Source organism: Belonocnema kinseyi, chromosome 3, assembly GCF_010883055.1.
Source record: "Belonocnema kinseyi isolate 2016_QV_RU_SX_M_011 chromosome 3, B_treatae_v1, whole genome shotgun sequence".
Lineage (NCBI taxonomy): Eukaryota > Metazoa > Arthropoda > Insecta > Hymenoptera > Cynipidae > Belonocnema > Belonocnema kinseyi.
In genome coordinates, this window is record NC_046659.1 from 17087235 (window position 1) to 17095624 (window position 8390).

Here is an 8390-nt window from a genome sequence, read left to right on the forward strand (position 1 = left end):
ACAAAAATCGTTTTAGAAATAGTTAAACTTTAACTCGAGTAATTTCTATTAACACTTTAATTTAATACTTTCACTAATCTACAAACATTAAAATTTTTAACATTTAAAAATTTTTCTGTTTTCTAAATTTCAGTCTGAAATAATTTCATTTAGAGATTGCCCAATTGAAAAACGTAAGTTTAAATTTTGAACGCTTTCAATTAATCCATGACTATTAATGTTTTATAATTAAACTTTCAATTTTACAATTCAAACTTCGAAGACTTGAATCCCATCGAGCTAAAAATTATCCTTATAGAATAGTTGAAAATGTTTTAAGATTAGATTTGAGGATGTTTTTAAAGATGTCAAGGAATTTTTAATTTGTTTTTATAATTTAAAGGAATTTCAAAGATTTAAAAAAGTTTGAGAATGGTTATTCAAAAAAATTCAAAAGTACTTTAAAAATCTTTGAAGAAAAGTTCAAGGTGTATCAAAATATATTGAAGGAATTTCAATATTTGAGAGTATTTAAAAATGTTCCAAGGAATTTTTAATTTTTTGCGTTAAAAAATAATGTAAATTTGAATCTTTTCAAATGGTTCTTTGGGAATGTCAGTTATCAACATTAGTTGATAAGTTTTCCTTCTAACCAATTTATTTCTCAAACAATTTTTACATAAGCTAACGATTCTTCTAACCTCTTCCTTCATGTTATCCCAATAATATTGAGATCTAAGTGACCAATAACATTTTGAGGAACCTTTAGGTCCACCTGCAGCAGACTCGTGAAATTCTTTGATTATGTCATCTCTTTCATGACGTGCTGGAATAATTATTTCACCGAAGCAGATGACAACTAATAATTCAGACCCGACAAAATGCTTGGAAACATTTGCTCAATCGAGAGCCAAGAGATCTGATCCAGATCATTTTCCTTCTTTGAAATCTTCACGTTCTTCACATTAAGAGTATTCATTACATTTTTAATGCAATTATTGCACCAGATATGTGACCCGGTAATAAGCGTAAAATAGAGAAAAAATAATATTTTCAGATTTCAGCGCAAAAGTGAAGATTATTCTATTATTTTGAATGTGCGATTTTTCCATCTGCCTAAAATGCCACAATATGAATAAGATACCTCCTAAACTTATTTACTTCTATTTCCATAGCGACCGCCACACAGTTTTCTATTCTCCCAAAGAGAACGTATTTTCAATATATTTAATTCCCACTAATTGTACCGGTAACGCACCTCACAGAGATACTTTTATTCCTCAGAAGTGCTCACATTTTGATTTTATTTAATTCGTTCTAATAAGTTCACAAAATATATGTAATAAGTTGTTTGAATTCCTTCATGCGGAATGTAAATTCTGAAATTTAAATCTCACCAATTCAACTCTACCTCTCTAGAGTTAAAATTATTTAAATTCACATATTTGCACAGATTTCTTTGTTGCATTTTTTAAGACGTTTAAATAAATTATTGAAATCTAAAACAGATTATTTAGACGGAGGAAAAATCACGTATTCATAGTAATACAAATTCTTAATTTTTCTGAATTCAACGCTTGTTACCGGGGATTTAAGAACAGCTGATCATCATACTTATTCCTCTTAATCAAAACAAAAATATACCTGTTGTTTCGAGTGAAGACTACTACTTCACCTAATTTAGGATTACTTCCTAAGAAATCTTCAACTCGGGAGAGATTACAACTCACTGATTCTTTGTTAGTTTCAGACATCATCGAACCATCGGCTGAGACCAAATGAGCAATATATTCTCACCATTGTGTTTGTCATCCATCTTTACGGCAGCAGAATTTCGTCCAAAGCCTGCACCCTACAACCCACTCAGGACCGATGATGATGTGGACATCAAGGGCTTCTGCTTTTTGGGCACCTGACCTAAACCATTTTGAGCCGATGAAGGTATCTTAACTGAGTCGTTAAGGTCTTCATCAGGTGAAGCCATAAGGCTGCCATCACTGAGAGTTAAATTTCTCGACTCCGTTTTGGAATCCTTATCTTTAAAATGACCACCTAAGCTACCGGGATTAGAGCGTTTCCGTCCCCACGAATCTGGACCAAAAAGCTGTGGTGCATTGGCAGAGACCGATAACGGGGTCCCTAATAGGCTACACCCAACAGGAGTCACGAGTCGTGGTGCCTTGGTACTCTGTTTCTAAGTGGCGATTTGATAATTCTGAGATATTGAGTCTGGATTATTATTCATTTCACTAATCACGTCAATCCCAGTAACGTTACTTTCCACTGCTCTGACATCTAGAGCCTCAAAACAAGCAAACACTTTCTCCATTAAGTCTTCTGGGTCAATCTCGTTATCAGAAGCTGGAAGTTCTACAACAGCTATCAGCTTTGCATAAAAGGAATCCAAAGTAGATAATAAAGGGCCCATAACATTCAGTGGATTTCTTGACAAAGTCAGCATTGGAATTCACTTTTCCAGGCTTATACAGAATCACGTAATCATACTCACTCAGCTTGATTTTCCATCTAGCCAACCTTGAGACAGGATGCTTAATGCCATGCAGCCAAACTAAGGGCCTATGGTCATTAACGAGGACAAATTTGTTACCATATATGTAAGGCCAAAAATAGTTGACGCAGAAGACAATAGCAAGAAGTTCCTCCTGACCCCATTCGGTTCCTCTTTAAAAAACTAAAGAGAACAGCTAAATCAACTTTTAAATTGTTGAAATTCGGATTCTGCGTTAAAATTTGCATTAGAAACTCACGGATTAATCGCCATGCAGCTTCTACCTTTCGGCGATCTAGTTTTACCCCTTATTGGGTGATAATATGTCCCAAATATACTATTTCTTTTTTTAAGAAATAACACTTTTCAGGGTTCAAAGATAATCCCGATGTTCTTAAACAACCTAAAAGAGCTTTTAATTTTTGACAGTGATCAATAAGTGATGAGGCATAGAAGACAATGTCATCCCTATAAACAAATAGATCAATTCCTTGCAAACCAGTAAGAACTTGGTCCATTACCCTTTGAAAGGTAGCAGGGGCATTTTTAAGTCCAAATGGCATTCTGTTGAACTCAAATTAAGCAAATAAAGTAGACAAAACAGTTTTTGCTTTCGATTCGGCATCCATGGGTATTTGATGGAAACCTGATGCTAAATCCATAACAGAGAAATATTTAGCTCGTCCTAATTGATCTAATATCTCTGTTATTTGCGGTGAAGGGTAAGAATCACTAATAGTCTTTTCGTTAAATCCACGATAATCAACCACCCTTCTCCATGTCTTTTGATTTAGTATCTTTTAATCGAATTGTCCCTGATTTCTTTGTTCTTGCAGGTAAAGTAATTGTATTATGGGAGGCAAACGGAAAATTAATATTTCCTATTTGAAGACAGTCACTTTTAAAATTAACAATGGTGTTGTATTTTTTGAGGAAAGGAATACCAAGGATACCTTTTTGCGGAATGGGTTATGATTCTGACCCAACGTTGAAAGAAGCTTCGAGACCCTTTATGATCAACCTGTTCTCAACGATAGTGGAAACTATTTCCGGGCCTATCCAGGTAAAAGGATTTCAATTGATTAGAATGGAAACGTTTCCATTGGTTTTCTATCGTATATTTGAATATATCATTTCAATGCTTTAAGAACGTCAAAACGCGATAACGAGAGCGATTGGAATGAGTACAGCGCCAACGAAGCGATTTGAATGCGATTAAAGTGGAATTGATCAGAATTTTTTTATGTACAAAATACGTATCTCGCCGGCTGAAACGGAATTGGATTGACAACATTTTGTTAACCTATAAAAATGTGAATTTGAAGATTTCTGTATGTTTTTCTATAAACATGTCTCATACGGAAATGATAAAAACTGCTTGATTTAAAAGTATTTATTTCATAGACACCTGGTTTGAATACATACATTTTTTCTTATATATACACATCTACATACTGTACATAATATATAGTGGTCAATACCCAGTGGGCACCGGGACGTCCTAAAGACGTCCTTAGAATGTACCTGTATGTCATATTATTTAACGTATTTCAGACATCCTTTGGATCTTTTCAGGTCTTTAAAAGGTCCTCAGGACGTCCTTAGGACTTGTGTGCCCACGAGTTATATCAACGGTAGGTATCCAATTCGTTTAAAGTCCACTTCGCCGAAATGTCATTTCACCTAAAAAGGTATAGTTTGTGCACAGTGGTAACATGAGTTCGAAAGATGCTCATGCGTGTATCAAAAAGCTAGAGAATGATGCCAGAAGTGTCCAATTGTCGGCGTGACCATACTAAACTTATTTATTGCCGCGTAAAGTTTAAAATTATAAAAGTATTATATTAAATACGCCGAATTTAATTGTTTATTTTCAAATTTCTGACTTAAGAGAAGTTGAAGAATAATTTGTTGATTAATGAAACAGAAGTGTAGTGAAGGTTTAAGTTGCATTTGTGATTTAATTGTGAAGAAGTGGGGAAATAAGTATGTGTTTATGTTCAAACACCATAGACATTAATAATTTTATACGAATGAATGTACATTTTTTTCGTGAAAATATTCCGAAAACAATTTTTCTTACTAATTATAATCAGGGACTGAGAGTAATAAGTTTTGCTCACTTTGGGTTTTATTCACTAAACCGGCGAAAAAGGGACAGTTAGGTTTAACTCTTCTCAAGATCCGAAAATATTTACTGCAGGAAGAAAGTGATCCCATCCCGAGTGGACTTTGCCTCCTTCTCAGTGACTCAGAAACGGATGGGTAGCTGCAGCAACTGGTTAGCGTTTGAATCCCGCGCAAAACAGGAACAGAAGATCGGTCCTTTAGTTTGTGTACTGATAAAAGAAGAGTACCCGGTATTCCATCTTTGATAGATCGAAACCTCCAGAATTCTGGAAGGTTTTTCTCTCGATGAAAACTTAAACGATAAAACTTTCAAACTATCCCGAAGGGAGCGAACTGCCATCCGAAAGAGTTAGGTTTTGAGTCGTCTTTCAGCTCTCTGGACTTTTACTCTCTGTCGATGCAATGTGATATTAATCTCTGAGATTCTGTTTTTGAAATCAGAATAAACGCTAATTTATAGTAATTTAGCAATTTCTCGCTAATTCCAAATTATATTATACGTGTTTAAAACACAACTATATAAAATACATTATTATTTGATAATGAGAAAATAATCAAGTAATTAATTAATTAATTATTAATATATAACTGTTATTAAATAAGTAAATTTGTGAATAATTAATATTTAATTACAATTATAATTGAATACAAATTTCTTGATATTGATATAAATATTGAATAATGTAAAATGAATAACATTCAGAATTTTCTTTTTAAATTAAGTACTGTTTGTTAGCAATTTTATCTTTTTTTTAAAACTCTATTACTTGTTTGAATTATATTTTCAAATATATTTTTTTTCTGAAATTTAATTTCATAAAAAATTTTATTTTTCAATCCCTTTTATTTTGTAAGCAATTATTCAAGTTTGTCTTACATTTAATTTTTTTATATAAATTTCTTTTTGTAAAATTTAATTTATCAAACAATTTTGTTTTTTACTTTTATTTTTTCAGTGTCTGATTCAATAATGTCATTTATTATCGTTGCTTAAATAATAATACATTAGTTTAGAGAATGCTAATCTTTGATGAAAAGGTATTCTAATTAAAACTCACATAAATTTGCTTAAAATTTACTTTTTAATTCTATGGTCCAAATATCTATAACTTTTATTTTAACAATTATTTTGTTAGAAAATTGTAATTTAAAAAAAGAATTAATTTTCCTTATTTCATTCTTCAACCAATTTCAGCTTTTAAGCAATTTAAGTTGTTTTGAATATTTAATTTCTTATACCATTTTGTTTCTTCATCAATTTTATTGTTTAACCATTTTATGTTTTCTTTAATTTTATTTTTTCAACAATTTTCTTTTTTAATTAGTTGCTTTTTTTATCAATTTTATCATTTTCTTAAATCCTATTTGTATAAATAATATTTTTGAATCTATTTCTTTTTTCCTAAAATTTAATTTCTTAAACTATTTTATTTTCTGAACAATTTTATTTTTTAACTATTTTTATTTTGTAAACAATTGTTAAAGTTTTTCATATATTTTATTTATTAAATAAATTTATTTTTGAAAAATTTAATTTTTCAAACAATTTATTAATTTTTTCAAATTTTATTTTGTAATATCTTATAGATTAATATAATTCATTATCATTGCTTAAATAATAATTCAATAATTAAGAGAATAATAATGCTCGACGATAAAAGAATTCTATTTAAATTCACATAAATCTATTTCAAATTTAATTTTCAATTTTAGGGTCCAAATAGTCCAAATAGGAATCTTGCATAAATTTGTAATTAAGTGCCGAGCTATGAACATTTTTCCGCTTAAATTAGGAAAAATGGGTACTTTTCAAAGAGAATAGTACTTTTTGTACAAAATTCTCAATTTTGTAAACAATTATACCTACTCAATTTCAACATTATCCTTTTCCATGCATAAGTGACACAACGCTTGCATTTTGTTCACGTCATAACTTTTTTTAATCAATAATTACATGAAAATAATTTCCTTCAAAAATTTCACACTTAGTTAAATAATAATCAAATTTTCAGCTTCAAAAACTTAAGCTTTGAATTTTATTGACTGGTGTACAATTTTTTAAACCAGGAAATTATTCCAGATTTTTTCTTCAATTTTAGTGGCTACCTTGCTACCATTCGCTACCGGAGAATTTCCTCTACTTTACCGGAAATTTCTACCATTATCGGTAATTTCAGATAACGAACCAACACTACTGCCAGCACAAATGGAATTTCCGGGCGCGCGAATGAAAATCATCCTAAACTCAACATATCTGTCAGTTAATCATCACATTACTCGTATGTCAGATAGGAGACACTGCACTTAAGCTTCAGTTCTGGTTGAAATTAAGTGACTTACTTAATTTAGTGCAAAAATGAAATTTATCTACATTTCAAATTCATCATCTCGTATTAGGGTGGCGTCCCGTAATTGCAGAATTGCGTTGCGTATTGCGTAATGCGTCAAATCACTAGACATTTCAGCCAATCACAGTGTTTTTCTGAATAACTAGGGGAATATTATTTGCGGAAAAATCTAGTGAATTGACGCTTTACGGAAAACGCAACGGAATTCTGCAATCATGGGACGCCACCCTTACTGTGCATGAACATATATTTTTATTTTTTCTGGAATACTTAAAAAATTTATTAATAATTCAAATTTTCGGAAAAATACAAAATAAAAACTATTTGAAAGATTCAATGCAAATAATTCTTTAATGCTTTTTGTGTCATTAACAGATTAATAAATTATTGGCTGATTAATTTTTTTACAACATTTAATTACATGAAGATTAAACTTTAATTTTCCTTTGGATATTAGTCATGAGTAGTATAATAGCTGCTTATTTATTAGCTTATTTAATCTATGCCTATTAAAATTATATAATTCCTTGAAATGTTTATGATGTTGTGCAATAAGTATCTGCATTTAATCTTCAAAATTATATATACATGTGTTAAACAAATATACGAAGTAAAAATAAATTCATTGTTTCAAAGAAAATAATTGCCTGAGGCTTTTTATGTTATGAAATGTTTAATTCATTATCAACTGATTTATTTTGTTCACAATATCAAAGTATATAAAGATTGAATTAAATTTTTTTAATTAAGTAACCTAAATTGATTATTTAATTTCAAATCATTGGAATACATATTAGCTAATACCATTAGTATAGAAGTTTATTCTTTCTTTTAAACACTTCTGTTACACTTATATGAATTTTTATGATGCTGTGATATTTTGAACTGAAAGTCTGAATTCCATTTTAAAAATTAAAAGTAAGACATATATTTTAATTTGTTTAAATTAGTTTACAAGGTAAATAATAGATTACATGTATAAAAATGCTGCCTCAAATTTAAAGCAGAATATAATGTAAGCATTATTAGAATGTTTCAATAAAAATAATTGTTTAATACTTCTTATCTTGTGAACTGATTAATTAATTAACAACTGATTTAACTAAACTCACGTGAAAATGAAAATTTTAAAAATGTAGAGGGAAAATTATTTCAATTTTTGAATGAAAATTGTTGTCCAATTCTTTTTATGTTATAAACAGATTACTTTATTTAAGTTGATTACTTCTTTTCACAATGTTAAATTACATAAAGTTGAAATTTTAAATTCAAGTTAAAAAACTGATTATTTATTTGAAGGTTATGTAATTGAATATAAGCTATAATTTGTGAAATGACATGTTATTAATGTATAAAATACATCTTTTTTACATTCTCAACAGAGAAGGTATTAGGTTTGTGTAAAATTTGACCCCCCCCCCCCC